The sequence below is a fragment of the Hemiscyllium ocellatum genome, chromosome 4 (genome assembly GCF_020745735.1).
Source record: "Hemiscyllium ocellatum isolate sHemOce1 chromosome 4, sHemOce1.pat.X.cur, whole genome shotgun sequence".
Classification (NCBI taxonomy): Eukaryota; Metazoa; Chordata; class Chondrichthyes; order Orectolobiformes; family Hemiscylliidae; genus Hemiscyllium; species Hemiscyllium ocellatum.
The window spans coordinates 139614538-139632467 of record NC_083404.1 but is presented as its reverse complement, the minus strand read 5'-3'; the positions used below and the strand labels follow the sequence as shown (position 1 = coordinate 139632467).

Genomic DNA, 17930 nt, shown 5'->3' with positions numbered 1-17930 from the left:
CAACTACACGACGGCTGGAGGAGGAGCGCCTCATCTTCCGCCTGGGAACCCTCCAACCACAAGGTATGAATTCAGATTTCTCCAGCTTCCTCATTTCCCCTCCCCCCACCTTGTCTCAGTCGGTTCCCTCAACTCAGCACCGCCCTCCTAACCTGCAATCCTCTTCCTGACCTCTCCGCCCCCACCCCACTCCGGCCTATCACCCTCACCTTGACCTCCTTCCACCTATCCCACCTCCATCGCCCCTCCCCCTAGTCCCTCCTCCCTACCTTTTATCTCAGCCGGCTTGGCTCTCTCTCTCTTATTCCTGATGAAGGGCTTATGCTCGAAACGTCGAATTCTCTATTCCTGAGATGCTGCCTAACCTGCTGTGCTTTGACCAGCAACACATTTGCAGCTTAAAGGACATGAACCAAATGGGCTTTTACGAATCTGTAAACTATGAGGAGTAGGCCATTCAGCCTGCTCCATCATTCTATAAGATCATGCCTTGATGAAGATCATTGATTGTTGCTTTAACTCCACATTTGACTCATCTTTTAGACAAGAAGCTATCTACCTCAGCCTTAAAAAACAATCCATCAATCAATGACACAGCCGCAACCACTCTCCAGGGAAGAGTCCCTAAGATGCACGACTCTCTGGGAGAAAAAAACAATATTCCACGTCTGTTTTTAAATGGAAGATCCCTTATTTTTTAACCTTGCGGTAGAGATAGAAATCTTCAGAATATTTGAGTTGTATTTAGATGTACATTTGCAATGCTCAGGTCTACAAAGCTATAGGTCAAATGCTGGACAATGGGATTAGAATAATTAGGTGGTTGTTTTTGACGAATGAGACCAGGGGCCTTTTTCAGCATTGTAGACCTCTGTTGACTGCAATGAAAGAATCCCCAAATATTGTTTCTTTATACTAGCAAAGCAAAACGCAAAATTCACAACCTGCTGCAATGGGATTTGAACTCAAAATCTAGTTCTTAAAATGTTAAAAATCACACAACACCCAGTTATAGTCCAACAGGTTTATTTGCAAATACTAGCTTTCGGAGCGCTGCTCCTTCATCAGGTGGTTATTGAGGATAAGATCGTAGGACAAAGAATTTATAGCAAAAGTTTAGTGTGATGTAACTGATAACCATCTGCTGAAGGAGCATCACTCTGAAAGCCAGTGCTTCCAATTAAACCTGTTGGACTATAACCCAGTGTTGGGTGATTCTAAACTCTGAGAAACTAGACTCAGAGACAAGTTGCAGCATAGAGGAAGCCGTTCAACCTCTTAAACTGGTTCTGGGGAAGAGCATGTGAACTAATCTACTCCCCACACTTACTGCTACAGCCCTCCAAAATGTTTTCTTTGAGTATTTATTCAATTCCCTCTTGAAAGTCACTAGTGAACTACACATGAACCACTCCGCGTGAAGTTTAAAAAAAACCCTTTTACTTCTGTCACCTGTGGGTAAATTTAATAGGGGTCCTCCACTTCCTCTTCTGTATGGATGCCTCATGCTTTTGAAACTATCAAATTCAGTGCAGCTTTAATGACGACCCCCGGGCTCTATCACAATGGGGAGGGGGTCACTCACACAGACACAATATATTAAAAAACTTTCCCGTCTGCAAGCAATGCTGCATGTGCTGACAAATAACAAAAGGAGAACTCATACCCCACCAATTCACAGCCGAGACCCACCCCGGGCTTTGTTGTGACTCTGATACACACACACACACAAAGAGGAGGAGCGTTTGTTTTCAGATCGACTGATGATAACAGCAAATAAAAAACAAAAACTACTCCACTGCAATGACAGCCCCACACCGTTCCAATCTTGCTGCGTTTTACCTGCTCCAACAAGCCCACGGTTACCACAACAGCGGCCGCCAGCACCGAGTTCCAATGGAATGTTGTCCCGGGAGCGCGTGACTACAATGTAACAATTTCAGCCAATGTAACAATTTCAGCCAATGTAACCAACACAGGGCTTCCCCCGCGAGAGGGAGTTCCTGCTCACAGCACACAACACCAACCTCCAAACATTAACCTCCCCCCACCCTCCAAAATTTCACTGTAGGCACCCCCCCCACTGCCTTGAATCTCTCACCGGACATCCGGGCGGAGGAAGAAACAGGGGAGTTACAAATCATCAAAAAAAAACGTAACCACGTGTTAAAAGTTCCGATGGTCTAAAGTTAGGGGTTTAGGAACCGTGGAGTTTCGGATTATTTGCTACCCAGGTGGTGGAATCGAAAAGCTGTCAAGGACATGGGGGTGCATTTTTAAAGTGTGTAACTATATGCCTTAGTACGAGGCATTCAAATGATATATTTGTTTCAGTCACTTATAATACAATGCGACGCTTAACCATTAACTAACACAGTGGGTTGTGTAACCCTTGTGGGGACGAACAGACAAGGAAAAAGTACTGAGTACATCTGACTTGTAAAGATATGCTGATGTAAACACACAATAGGAATGACTTTTAACCCAGAGCAGTGTGTACTGGCAGCCTTGGTGATGGTTGGGAGAGTGAGGCAGATAGCGGGCCCTGTGACTGCAGATACAGAACATGTTGTAAGCCGTGGTTTAAAAAAACAAGAACTATTTCGCGCCACTACCTGCAGAAGGAGGTCACATGGGGTCAGACATCCGGGAAGGCGAGGAGGCGGAGAATGGAGTGGGATCAACAGCCAATCAGAAGACAACCTCACCTCAGTGATTGCATGACAGTTTTTTATTGTATAAAAAGACTGGGTCAGGGACAGGAAGGGGTCTTTGTGAACTGACACACTTTGTAGTTTGTCAGGGACAGAAAGAGCTAGACCTAGAGCTCTGTATACTTTGTCCACTTACTGCTAAAATAAACTAAGAGTGTGAGACCGAATATTGAAAGAACACGCAGGACTCTGCTCACACATAGGGGAAAGTAAGCTGGTAGATTGAGCCAAAGTCCAATAATTTGGTGACCCTGATGTAATGAAGACGGAGAAGTGACGGAAAAGAGAGAAAAATAGAAACAATGGACAACTGACGTCTGATGACAACAACAAGCGGCGCCACATAAAAAGGTGAGCAGCCACCTGTTTATATTGAAGTTCTGCAACTGGAGATACCCAATTGATTGGTGTCATTATACTGCAAGTGTCCTAGTAATAGTAAGTGGATAAAGTATTGATAAGTTTAAAGTCCCGTGGGGTTAGAGTCCCCATTAAAACACCAAGGTGCGTAAGTGTGAGGAAGTTTAATGTCCATTGAGCAGGTGCTCGTAAAAGCAACGCTCACAAGTTTTGGTTTATGACTGATGTGTTGTAAGTTTTAAAATTATATTGGGGAATGTATGGAGGGTGGCAGCAAAGCCAGTGGTGTCTCGGAGACGAAGCGAGAGAGAGTCGGCAGTGGAAACCTAACGGTGACAGCGAAACTGCTGATAATTCTCACTGAAAGGGTCAGTTGCTCGGGTGTACTCCATACAAACTGACTGGCCACCGGATTGGTCTCTGATTGGGTTGGTTGCTCAGCTATATTATATCCAAACCAACTGACTACTGGACAGGAGGATTTAAAAACAAAAATACATAAAATGGAAGGGGAATTTGATAAAGAGTGTAAAGAATACGGAGGATGTTCTTCCGACTTAATGTTGCCTGTAAAACAGCAGTGGGGTAAAGTCAGAAGTCGGTTAGTTAGCGGGCTTGTAAAGAACAAACAAAAAATAATGATGGAGAAATATGACCAGAAGTTTTTGTTGCAAACTTCCAGCTCGGCGAACAGAACCACTACAACAAGCACCCGAGCTACAAATCTTCGCACAAACTTTGAAAATATGACCAGATTTGGGAAGAATTACAAAAACAGGGCAAAGTCCCTAAAGATGAAGAGAGGAAGGAATTGTCACCGTTTTTAGGAAAAGCAGAAGAGCAAGCTAAATTAGAAGGAGAAGAGCATATGAAGGGAAAGAAAGGGGACAAAAGAAGGTGAGGAGAAAGAAGAGAGGAGGATTCATCTACACAACGTGGCGTTAGCCTGTGTAGCGGTAGAAACGTTACAAAGGGGAATAGGTGGTACCTCTAAAACAGAAAAGGCAGGACCATCCACGCCATTGTATCCTAAATTGCCTGAGGCACAATCACCGCCCCCATATCCTGTAACACAAATGCCACTTATGCATGTTCAAGAAGGGGTGTTAGATGTGCGAGAAGTAGGAACAAGAGAGTACAATGTAGTAAAAAGACTGGCGGAAGCAGTAGAAGAAAGCATCAGAAAAGTAGAAAAGCTAACATTAGAAGCTGAACAGAGGATTAAAGATGCGGAGGAAGCAAGCAGGGTGACAATCACGTACAGCAGAAACCAAGAACAGCCAGGACAGGGGAGATATTCAGTAGGACAAGAGCCAGATGCTCACTCAACACCGTATAGTGCTGAGAATGAAAAGGGGGGAAGATTACATAGTTCAGGTCTGTTACCAGATGATGGGTTCTCAGACAGGAGAAGGAGAGATTTGAGGGAAGAACGAGATAGAGAGAAATTGGATGGGGAGGAGTCTAAAATAGTACAGACATTGAGGACGAAGAATCCCTGACAGAGGATGACCCCCACACCTACCCCGTCACTTTGAAAGGCTCACTCACAATGCATACCGAACATGGCCCTCCACTGAAGCCCCTACCTGAAACAAGTTACAACCTGCATCAAAGAGGCACATTACGACAACCCAGAAAATATCAGCACCACCAAATGCCATTAATTTACAGAGGCTCTTATATGGGGGATGTGTATCAGCCCTTCACATATACTGACATGAACTGCATCCTGGATAAAATGCCCCCGCCCATGGAGGGAGGTGGGCCCTGGATGACTAAATTTTGCCAATATACACGAGGCCACAAGTTAGCTATGGGTGACTGGAGAGCATTATTGGGTAAACAATTGAGTATGTGGGAGGTACAGCAGATTGAAGTGTCTGCGGGGACCACCTTAGTACCTGACTCGGGCCCGTTTGTGCAGCATGCCACCTGTGTGGGAAGGGCAATGAGGGATAGATTCCCAACTCCACCGGGGGGCGATGCACTCGCTCACCTTCACAATGAAGGAGGGTGAGGAGATGCCTGCCTTTTTGGCTAGATGTAAGGGCACGTGGACAGATACTGCAGGGAGCCATCCTGGGTCAGGTCAGCTACAGACCACGTTGTTTAGGAAGGCCGTTATGGCAGGGATGCCTAAGGAAGTAAAAGAGGCAATGAAGAGTAATCCTGATATCCCAGGTTGTTCTACAGAACAGTGGGAAAAACACTTGATGCATCACATGAAGCGTTATAGGACAAAACAGAATGAAGATAAACAGAGCAACGAGTCAGCTCAAGTGCAGTTGCTGCAGTTACAGCTCGATGAGGCTAGACGGAAGGTTAATGAGACAAAAAAGGCCCCCAAAAAGACGACTAATCAGAGGGTTCAGCGGCCGTCGCCACAAAACAACCTGCTGAGTCTAGACCCGACACCTGATTCAATGCCACACTACCCCCTGCAGGCCTGTAGGTGTTCCAGGAGCAATGCGTGGTAGAGGAAGGGGTCAGCCACCCTACACCTGTTTTGAATGTGGCCAATCCGGGCGTTGGAGAAGAAATTGTCCCCTGCTGTGGGGACCCCAGGGAGGCCAGGGATTGATCTGAGGACAGTGTGTCCGCTCAAATCGGCCTCCTTTTCAACAGGCTGTTCAGCCTGACCAAGTCCCAAATGCAGCTGCAGCCCCGGTACAAGAACACTACCCCCACACTACACCGGCCCCAATGATATTATCACCGGACGCGTCACCAATGGCAGAAGGGCAGTGGGCAGATATATACTGGGGACTCCTTGAACCCGAAAACAGGCAGAACAACAGCATACAGTCTTTATACAACCAGTGGCGACCCTGTGTTCAGATGCTGCATCCCTATGCGCCTCCTGCAGATCCCCTTCATGTTACCCTGTATTATGATAGAGATGACAATGAAATCTATCAGCATGCATTCTATCAGCACCTAGAAGGGACTCAATGGGATATTTCCTCCAGTTGCATTCTGCTAGGGATAGAAGGTGTGGTGGGGTGTTGTGGAACTAACTCCGGAACAGTTGGAATGGTATGAGATGTCTGAAGAAGCTATACCTCATGTCACATTGGCAGTGCATGCTGAATATCAGGCCAAGGATCTGGGACCTATGTCCAAACGCTTGATGGCGCTAACGGACTGGATTTGGACTCAGTTACCCGGCTTACAATATTCACCATCAGAGGAAGCCTATAGAATTATGTACAGGACAACTGACAAGGTGTTGCTGGAACACAGGCAGATTGAAAGGTTTCATGGCAGGGAAAAGACCGACCATCCACAGGCTGCAGCGATGCTTGATACACTACCGGGTGCCTTGTGGTCAGCAGGTTCGACGGACATTGGTTACTGCAAACATGTCGCACCAATCACATTCGAGGTAATAGACCACACTCCGATTTGGCAGAGACAATACCCACACAAACCAGAGGCTGAAGCCAGCATCGCCAACACAATTGAAGGATTGGTAGCAGCAGGGGTGCTAGAACCCTCTCAGTCAGCCCGGAACACTCCTATCTTACCTGTAGAGAAGCAGAATACAGGCAAATATAGGATGGTGCATGATCTTAGATGGATCAATAGTGCTGTTTCTACTCCGACAGTTCCAGTCTCAAACCCCTACACTGCGATGTCTGTGCTGACCCCTGACCATAAGTGGTTCTCGTGCATTGATCTGCCCAACGCGTTCTTCTGTTTGCCCCTAGCTGATCATTTGAGGGACATTTTTTCGTTCACTTACAAAGGCCAACAACTTTGTTATACAAGGGTTCCTCAAGGGTTCATTTTGCCGCCTGGGGTGTTTAATCAGGTACTGAGACAGCAGCTGAAGGATCTAACGCTCCCAAAGGGGGTGGTATTGATCCAGTCTGTGGGTGACATTCTTTTGGCGGCACCCGACCATGTTTCTTGTTTGGCAGCTACAAAGTCATTGCTGCTTCTTCTGTATAACGTCGGTTTCAAAGTTTCCCGGGCTAAATTACAATGCTGCAGACGAACGGTGTCTTTTCTGGGTAGAGTTATTTCCGCTAAGGGAACAGGTGTGTCTCCGTCCCATAGATCCTCCATTCTGCATTATACCAAACCAGTCACTGTAAAAGACATGCTCTCATTTCTTGGGTTGGCAGGATACAGTAGACAATTTGTTCCCACATATGGGGAGCTCACTTTCCCTCTAAGGGCCATGGTAAATGAGCAAGGCATGAGAAATTTGTCGGCCCATTTGCAGTGGACCACGGAGGCAGACGAAAGTTTTATATCTCTTAAACAGGCCCTAACGCGGGCTGCTGATTTAGCGGTCCCGGACTACAATGAGCCATTTTTCCTCCATGTTTCTGAAAAAGTACACACAATAAGTGGTGTTCTTTTTCAGGAAAAAGGGGGGAGGCAGGCAGGTGCTGATGTATGTAAGTGTTACCCTTGACCCAATAGAGGCCAGACACCCGCCATGTATAAGACATGCAGCAGGGGTAGCAAAAATTGTCCAAAAGGTAGCACATAGAGTCATGGGACATTCACTAACAGTACTGACGACACATAGGCCACTATACTATGTGAATTCAACAGCCTTTACAATGACGCCACTGCGGCAGATCAGGTTAGAGAGAATCCTGAGTGCACCCCATTTAACTTTTACACATGTAGGAATTAACATGGCTGATAAGATGGGAGAAGGAGAGCCACATATGTGTGAGGAAAGGGCACAGAGAGATGCCAAAGTTAGGCCAGATTTACAGGCAATTCCATTAGTAGACCCAGAAGAAGTGCTGTTCACAGATGGTTGCTGTTACAAACATCCAACTGAAGGACTTAAAGCAGCCTAGGCAGTGGTGCGACAGACCAGTGAGGGATTTGAGGAAGTGTTGACAGGAAAAGTGACCGGCAAAGAATCAGCCCAGTTGGCTGAACTACAGGCAATGATAGCTGCGTTAGAATGGTCAGAAGGAAAAAGAGTAAACATTTACACCGACTCTGCATATGTGGCAAGAGCCATACAGGTAGAACTCAGTCAATGGATCAGAGCAGGATTCTTAACAGCAGCAAAAACCCCAATTAAACATGAAAAAGAGATGAGAAGATTAGTCGTGGCCCGAATGAAACCTGCAGAAGTGGTGGTGATTAAGTGTAGAGGACATGATAAAACTGATACAATAATAGCTAATGGCAATCAGGAAGCAGACTTAGCAGTGACAAAAGCAGCAGGGTACATACCCCAGTACATAATGATGCAAACAGAGAGAGCAGGGTATGATCTGCTGCCCGCCTGCGATGCAAATGTGTTAATAACAACAGGGCAGTAGAAAGCCTCTCCTCATGAACTGACAGTATGGAGAGAGAGAGAGGGGCCACAGAGTCAGAAGGAATTTGGAGGTCACCGGATGGTAGACCAGTGCTCCCCCCAGGTTTGATAGCTTCCATGCTCCAGGAAGCTCATGGGTTGACCCATTGTGGAAAGACGCAGATGCTGAGGTATCTGACACATTGGTGGCATCCGTACTTGCTGGCAATGATTGAAAATTATATCAGGGAATGTAAAACATGTACGGAATATAATGTAAAAGCAACAGTGAACCCACACGAGGGAAAATTCCCTCTCCCAAGAATGCCAGGTCAGGAAATAGTGATTGACTACACTGACATGGTAGAGAGAGTAAACGGATGCAGGTACCTTTTGGTAGCAGTGGGTGCATACACTGGTTGGCCAGAAGCAATACCTGCGAAAAAGGAAGATGCAAAAACAGTGATCAAATTCTTGATAAACCAATATATTCCAACACATGGGTTTCCAAAGAGAGTCTGGTCAGATAATGGCACACACTTCAAGAACAAAGACCTGCAAGAAGTTGAAGCAGCTTTAGGACTGAAACATGTGTTTGGAACGGTGTACCACCCTCAGTCACAGGGAAAAGTGGAGAGAATGAACCAGTCCATAAAAGGAAAAATAGGAAAAGTGTGTGCACAAACAAAGTTAAGCTGGGTGGATGCCCTACCTTTAGCCTTTAATGTCTATTAGAAGCTCAGTAAACTCTATCACAGGGTTTACCCCGTACGAGCTAACAACAGGGCAGCAGTTCCCGGGAGCAGGAGCTGGAATACAGATGTTAGAGGGAGGAGGAGCCTTTCTAAGGTACAAACCTTACTATGACCAATTAACAGCTTTGGTGTCAGCTTTCTCCCAACAGGTTGGATCGGAAAAGGGGGACATACAGAGTTAGGCGCCATCCACCAGACTGGGTCCTGCTGAAGGTGATCAAACGGAAATGGTCGGAGCCACGGTAGACAGGACCTTACAAGGTGGTGGAAAGGACATCTCATGTGGTCCGACTACAAGGGAAAGGAGACACTTGGTACCATTGGAGCCAGCGTGCAGCCACAGAACCGCCAACGAGAACTCTACAACAACTGAGAACAGAAAAAGAATAGAAGGGTCTTAAACTTTCAACTTTTGCAGGAAGAGGGTTCTGGAAAAAAGGGGGAGGGTTCTCAAGATCTCCAAGGAAAGTTTTTTTTGGAGAGCATAAGTGAGGACAGGACCAGGATACAAGAAGAATTTGTTTAAAACATATAGGAAAGTTGTGTAAAGGATATAATGTCTATCTCTGTAAGCAGCCCACATTACCCCAGGCTGTTGGGGTTGGGAGTTTTTGCTATTATTTGATGTATGTGTCATGCCGCTGTTAATAGTGGTATCAACCGCGAGGGACAAGCACACAGACGAGGGAGAAAGTCCCAGAAATAAAAGGTCAACGGGACAAGAGGCAGACAAATGTTTAAGGGAGGCGGGGAGCTGGGTGCACATTAGACATGACAAAAAGGGTGGGACAACATACCAGTTTGACTTATGTGAAGTAATTAACTGTGGCCAAGATGCAGGAAGCTGGAGGGGGTGCGATGTATATCTTTGTGTGCATTCCAATTACTATAGGTGGTGCCCGACGTGGAATCATGTACTAACATGGACTGGGGTAAAATGGACACCCAAGCGGCTGCCATCCTCAGATGATAAATGGAAGGTTCGAGACCATGTGAGTCTGATTAGGGGCAACTCAATCATTCCTCAGAGCTAAAAAATCCACTCTTGTTAACCCTGACAAGATTCGACACTAACCCTGGTCCCAAAGAGGTACAGATTTACTGTGGGAGTGATGACAGAAGCTTTTATTTTGTAATAGGTGTAGATCAATCTGGAGTGGATACCCTGGGACTAGTGAAGGTAACCTTAGTGGACCCTCCCACAAACCAAAAACACAACAAACATGGTGGTAGAACCAAGTTCAGGAGTTGTGGTAATAGACTACAACAACCTCACGAGAGGGGACATTATTAAATTAGCCACCACGTATGGGGATAAGAACGTACAGCTGGACTGGATGACAGCGACCGCAACCTCAATGAATGAGTAATTGCGTCGCGTGTTCCTTTGCCAGGCCAACCCTATTTACCACCCCAGTCCCATTGTTCCCTAATGTAGACCCAGCAGGATTTCACTGCATGATGACCCTCACCATGCAGGCGGACCCTCCAAATTGTACCGCCTTAATTGCTATTTTCCCACCTGTAAAGAATTCCACGTTACCTCCAGTGTTTACCCCAAGGGCCAACAATTATACTTGTTTCGCTCGAAGATCTAATACAATCTTGGGAGACATGCCCGCTGACTGGTGTCAGGACACGATTAATGTAACCGGCTGGCAGAATGCTAGCACAATGGTTTGGGCCAGAGCTGATCGTTTTTGGTACTGTGGAGATAGAACACTACAGATTAGTCTCCCTCCAGATTGGTCTGGAACCTGTGCAATGGTCAGGCTAGGGGTACCCTCAACACTCTTAGGAGAAAGACGACAGGAAATAGATCCGCATGCACGAATACGCAGGGATTTGTTTGATATCACATCTGGCTCAACCACGTACATAGATGCAATTGGTATTCCCCACGGCGTACCTGATGAATATAAGTTGGCAGAGCGGGTAGCAGCAGGATTTGAGAATCTCCCAATTGTTAGTGCTCTATTCCCAGTCACGCAGAATAAAATGTCGACCGAATTAATTATGTACATCACAATGTACTCAGGCTAGCCAACAGAACTAGAGACGCGGTGGCGGGACTCTCTGAACAACTGACAGTACAAAATAGAATGGCCTTAGAAATGTTGTTAGCAGAAAAGGGAGTGTGCTCTATGTTCGGAGGTCAATGTTGTACGTTCATCCCCAACAATACAGCACCTGATGGCATGGTAACCAGAGCCCTGGAAGGACTAAGAACCTTGTCTGAAGAAATGCATGAACATTCAGGTATTAACAACCCTCTAGGAGGCATTTTTGATTCCTGGGTAGGGAAATGGAAAGGATTAATTGTGTCTGTGTTTATGTCCCTCACCGGTATGACCATTGTGTTTGTGTTGTGTGGATGTTGTTGTATCCCCTGTATCAGATCTTTGTTGAACAGGGCAATTATTACAGCAATTGAAGGGAAGGCTCCACCACCCTACCAGATGTCACAGATGGAGGCGGAAACCATGGCTCTGGCAAGAGGGAAGGACTATGCGTCGGAGAGTGAATGTGATACATAAAACTGGTTTGTTGGTCTCATTTTCATGAGACCAAAAGGGGGACTTGTAAATATATGGCTTAGTACGAAGCGTTCAGAAGCATTTAAATGATATATTTGTTTCAGTCACTTATTATACAATGTGACGCTTAACTATTAACTAACACAGTGGGTTGTGTAACCTTTATTGTATAAAAAAACTGAGTCCGAGACAGGAAGGGGTATTACTTTGCGAACTGACACACTTTGTAGTTTGTCACGGACAGCAAGATCTAGACCCAGAGCTCTGTATACTTTGTCCACTTACTACTAAAATAAAGTAAGAGTGTGAGACCGAATATCTTCTCCTATTGCTTCATTTAAAGAACACGCAGGTAGATTGAACCAAAGTCCAACAAGTGAAAGGCGGGGGGGGTTGTAGGAGATTGGAGAAAAAAATGTTTTCACCCGTTTCACGCATTAAATGGGAGGGTAGTTGAGGCAGAATATCTTACAACCTTTTAAAAAATACTTTAATGAGCATTTAAAGTGCCATAACATTCAAGGCTATGGCAGGTGGGATTAGTGTGGTATGAGTTTTAGCAGAAGCAGACAGTTTAAGAGTCAACCACATTGCTGTGGGTTTGGGGTCACATGTAGGCCAGACTTGTTAAGGATGACAGTTTCCTTCCCTAACAGGCAATAGTGAACCAGATGGGTTTTTCCCAACAGTTGGCAGCGAATTCATGATCATCAGTAGAATCCAGATTTCATTACAGGTTTTGAATCTGGGTCTCCTGGAATTTACTGGGAATCTCTGGATAAATAGGAGAAATTGAGGATAATCCCACTAGGCCATACCTGTCCCTGGGGTTTGGATACAGCATAACAGATGGTGACGTTTGAATTCAATAGAAATATGGAATAATGAACTGACTTAATGGTGATCATTCTCAACTATTGTACAAACCTATCTGATTCTACATGCCATTACCGTGTTGCAGATGCAAACCAATATGGTTGACTGTTAACTGCCCACTGACCCATCCTTTCCTGTGAATGAATATTTGGAATCCCAGGATTGTTATAGCTATTTGGCCTCTCATGACTTCACCAGTTCTCTGAAGGAGCATGAATTAGTGCTGGGCTCCTGGAATCGTATCAGCACTGAACTTCATTGACCACGTTACCCATTTGTGAAATTGGCAGAACATCTTTATGGCCTTGACGGCAGCATCCTGTCCGTGGAGGACACTACTCATGGTGCTACTACGTAGTGGCAGAGTGAAACAGCTTGCTTCGCCCATTGCTCATACTGTAGAGGTACCTTTGTTCTCTCATTAGGTGTGGGCATTGATAGGAGAAAGTGAGGAGTGCAGAGGGTGGAGATCAGACTCGAAAAGTGTGGCACTGGAAAAGCACAACAGGCCAGGCAGTATCCCAGGAGCAGGACAATCGATATTTCAGCCATCCTGGTGACCTGTTTCTGTACCCTTCCAAAGCTTCCACATCCTTCTGGTAGTATGGCAACCAGAACTGTGCACAATATTTCAAGTGTGGCCGAACTAAAGTTAGACCATAAGGCCATAACACATAGGAATAGAAATTAGGCCATTTGGCCCATTGAGTCTGCTCTGCCATTCGGTCATGTTTGATAGGTTTTTCAACCCCATTTTCCTGCTTTCTCCCCATTGCCTTTGATCCCTTTGGCAGCCAAGAACCTATCTATCTCTGTTTTAAATGTTCATCATGACCTGGCCCCCAAAGCCTTCTGCGGCAGTGAATTTCCCAGATTCCCCACTCTCTGGCTAAAGACGTTTCTCCTCATCTCTGCTCTAAAAGGTCTTCCCTTTACTCTAAGGCTGTGCCCTCGGGTCCTCGTCTCTCCAGCCAATGGAAACATCTTCGAGGAGAAAGTGAGGACTACAGATGCTGGAGATCAGAGCTAAAAATGTGTTGCTGGAAAAGCGCAGCAGGTCAGGCAGCATCTAAGGAAAAGGAGAATCGACGTTTTGGGCATGAGTCCTTCTTCAGGAAACATCTTCCCAACATCCATTCTATCCAGGCCATTCAGTGTTCTATAAGTTTCAGTCAGCTTTTTCTAAACTCCTTTGAGTATAGTCCCAGAGTTCTCAAACATTCCCCACATGTTAAGCCTTTCTAGATCATTCTTGTGAACCTCCTCTGGACTCACTCCAGGGCCAATCCATCCTCCCTGAGGTATGGGGCTCACAATATTCTAAATGTGGTCTGACCACCAGCCTTGTAAAGCCTCAGAAGTTCATCATATTCTAGTCCTCTTGAGATGAATGACAACATTGTATTTGCCTTCCTAACTCCTGACTCAACCTGCAAGTTTACCGTAAAAGAAACCTGGATGAGGACTCCCAAGTCCCTTTGCACTTCACATTTCTGAATTTTCTCCCCATTTAGAAAATAGTCCATGCCTCTAAACTTCCTACCAAAGTGCATGACCTCACACTTGTCCATGTTATAATCCATCTGTCACTTCTTTGCCCAGTCTCCGAATCTAAGTCTTTCTGCAGCCTCTCTGCCTCCTCAATACCTCCTGCCCCTCCACCTATCTTTGTATATACCCGTCAGGTTCAATAATCTTCAGCATGACGTGCTAACGTTTCTACTCCGGGCCCCAACCGATGAAGGCAAACATGTCACATGCTTTCTTGACCACCTTATCAACCTGTTTTGCGACTTTTCAGGAACTGTGGACCTTTACACCTGCATCCCTCTTTACGTTGATGTTACTAAGGGTTCTGTCATTTACTTCCCTCCTGCATTAGTCCTTCCAAAAATGCATCACCTTGCATTTGTCTTTCATCTGCCATTTCCCTGCCCAAGTGTCCAGCTTATCTACATCCTGCTGTATCCTCTGGCAATCATCCTCACTGTCAGCGGCTCCAAGCTTTGTGTCATCTGCAAACTTACTCATCAGACCATCCACACTGTCCTCCAAAATCATTCGTAAATATAACAAAGTACAAAGATCGCAGCACTGATTCCAGTGGATCATGACTGGTCACAGATCTCCAATCAGAAACACACCATCTGCTTCTACTCACTATCTTTGCTGATTAATCCAGTTCTGTATCCATCTTACCGACTCACTGCTGATCTCAAATATTTCACCTTCTATTTGACACAAGGGACCAATCAGAGGTCATGCTAAAGTCAACATCTACCACCCTGCCATCATCAATCATCTTTGCCACTTCATCAAATTAACTTAGTCAGGTTTGTGAGACATCATCTCCCCCACACAATGTCATACTGCCTGAAACTAATAAGTCCATATTTTTCCAAATGTGAATAAATTCTGTCCTTCGGAATCTTCTTTGATAATGTCCTACGATCTACGTAAGGTTCACTCATCTCTGATTTCCCGGATTACCCCTGTTGCTCTTCTTAAACAAAGGAATAATATAGGAGCTGTCCACCAATCCTCTGGGATCTCTCCTGTAACTAGGGAGGAGAGAAAGGTTCTGTTCAAGACCCCAACAATCTCCTCACCTGCTTCCCTCAGCATTCTGTGACAAATCCCTGGGGGTTTGCCTATCATAATGCTTTTCAAGACACCCAATACCTCTTTTGCTATATCAACACACCCTAGAATATCAACATACCCCTCTCTAGACCCACCATCCATCATTTCCATCTCTTTTGTGAATATTGATGCAAATATAAATTCCCTCCTTTGTCTTTGAGTGGATGTACCCATTCGCAAGCGATTGTCTTTGCTCCTTACATATGTAGAAAGTGCCTTGAGATTTTCCTTAACACTGTTTACCAAGGACATGTCATGACCCCTACTAACATAAAAACATAAGAAATCAAGCATCGAACATTACAGCGCAGTACAGGCCCTTCGGCCCTCGATGATGCGCCAATCTGTGAAACCAACCTGAAGCCCATCTAACCTACACTATTCCATTTTCATCCATATGTTTATCTAATGACAATTTAAATGCCCTTAAATTGGTGAGTCTACTACTGTTGTAGGTGGAGCGTTCCACACCCTTACTACTCTGAGTAAAAAAACTACCTCTGACATCTGTGCTATACTATCAATCCTCAATTTAAAGCTATGACCCCTCGTGCTAGCCATCACCATTCGAGGAAAAAGGCTCTCACTGTCCACCCTATCTAATCCTCTGATTATCTCGTAAGTCTCAATTAAGTCACCTCTTAATCTTCTTCTCTCGAACAAAAACAGGCTCAAATCCTTCAGCCTTTCCTCAAAAGGACATTCCTTCCATACCAGGCAACATCCTGGTAAATCTCCTCTGCACCCTTTCCAAAGCTTCCACATTCTTCCTATAATGTGGCGACCAGGACTGTACACAATACTCCAAGTGCGGCTGCACCAGAGTTTTGTGCAGCTGCAACATGATGTCATGGCTCCGAAACTCAATCCCTCTACTAATAAAAGCATACTATCGTATATCTGGGTGGAAACTTTCAGGGATCTATGTACTTAGACACCAAGATCTTTCTGCTCATCAACACTTCCAAGAACCTTACCATGATTTGGAGATGCCGGTATTAGACTGGGGTATACAAAGTTAAAAATCACACAACACCAGGTTATAGTCCAACAGGTTTAATTGGAAGCACACTAGCTTTCGGAGCGATGCTCCTTCATCAGGTGATAGTGGAGGGCTCGATCGTAACACAGAATTTGCTATAAATTCTGTGTTACGATCGAGCCCTCCACTATCACCTGATGAAGGAGCATCGCTCCGAAAGCTAGTGTGCTTCCAATTAAACCTGTTGGACTATAGCCTGGTGTTGTGTGATTTTTAACTAAGAACCTTACCATTAGCCAAGTGCTCTTTATTCCTGTTACTCCTTCCAAAGTGAATCACCTCGCACTTTTCCACATTAAACTCCATTTGCCACCTCTCAGCCCAGCCCTGCAGCTTATCTATGTCCCTCTGTAGCCTACAACATCCTTCAGCACTATCTACAACCCTACCAACCTTAATGTCATCCTTATATTTACTAACTCAACCTTCTACGCCCTCTTCCAAGTCATTTATAAAAATGACAAAACAGCAAGGAACCTAAAACAGATTCTTGTGGTACCCCACTAGTAACTGAATTCCAGGATGAACAGTTCCCATCAATCACCACCCCCTGTCTTCTTTCAGCTCACCAATTTCTGCTCCAAACCCCTAAATCACCCTCAATCCCGTGGCTCCGTATTTTGTGCAATAGCCTACCATGGGGCACCTTATCAAATGCCTTCCTGAACTCCATATACACCACGTCAACCACTTTGCACTCATCGACCTGTTTGGTCAGCATCTCAAAGAACTCAATAAGGTTTGTGAGGCATGACATACCCTTCACAAAACCATGTTGACTATCCCTAATCAAATTATTCCTTTCTAGATGATTATAAATCCTATCTCTTACAATCTTTTCCAACACTTTACCCACAACTGAAGTAAGGCTCACTGGTCTATAATTACCAGGGTGGTCTATACTCCCCTTCTTGAACAGGGGGACAACATTTGCGATTCTCCAGTCTTATGGCACTATTTCTGTAAACAACGATGACATAAAGATCAAAGCCAAAGGTTCTGTAATCTCCTCCCTGGCTTCCCAGAGAATCCTGGGATAAATCCCATCCGACCCAGGGGACTTATCTATTTTCACACTTTCCAGAATTGCTAACAGCTCCTTATGAACCTCAATCTCATCTAGTCTAATAGCCTGTATCTCCTCAACAAAATTGTCTTTTTCCTGTGTGAATACTGACGAAAAATATTCACTTAGCGTTTCTCCTAGCTCCTTGGACTCCGCACACAACTTCCCACTACTATCCTTGACTGGCCCTAATCTTACTCTAGTCATTCTTTTATTCCTGATATGCCCATAGAAAGCTTTAGGGTTTTCCTTGATCCTATCTGCCAAAGACTTCTCATGTCCCCTCTTGGCTCTTCTTAGCTCTCTCTTTAGGTCTTTCCTGGCTAACTTGTAACTCTCAAGCGCCCTCATTGAGCTTTCATGTCTCATGTTTACATAAGCCTCCTACTTCCTCTTGACAAGAGATTCAACATCTTCAGTAAACCATGGTTCCCTCACTCTACCACTTCCTCCTTGCCTGACAGGCACATATTTAGTGAGGACGCGCAGTAGCTGTTCCTTGAACAAGCTCCACATTTCAATTGTGCCCATCCCCTGTAGTTTCATTCCTCATCCTATACATCCTAAATCTTGCCTAATCGCACCATAATTACCTTTCCCCCAGCTATAACTCTTGCCCTGCAGTGTATACCTATCCCTTTCCATCACTAAAG

At 45.2% G+C, this 17930-nt stretch overlaps 1 protein-coding gene and 1 long non-coding RNA gene across 4 annotated transcripts in view; one reads left to right on the top strand and one right to left on the bottom strand.

Annotated features, from left to right (window-relative positions):
• The window catches only part of osbpl1a (oxysterol binding protein-like 1A), a 217741-nt gene extending 215802 nt beyond the window's left edge, over window positions 1-1939 (bottom strand). For all 3 annotated transcript variants that reach the window (XM_060823911.1, XM_060823912.1, XM_060823913.1), the window contains exon 1: window positions 1843-1939. The gene's annotated coding sequence lies outside the window, so the exon portion shown is untranslated. The remainder of the gene's footprint in view (window positions 1-1842) is intronic.
• An 818-nt stretch (window positions 1940-2757) lies between these two features.
• LOC132815122 (uncharacterized) lies at window positions 2758-11966 on the top strand. Its single transcript, XR_009644628.1, has 2 exons — window positions 2758-3065; window positions 9249-11966. It is a non-coding gene; the product is annotated as an uncharacterized LOC132815122 (long non-coding RNA).
• Window positions 11967-17930: the final 5964 nt, after the last annotated feature.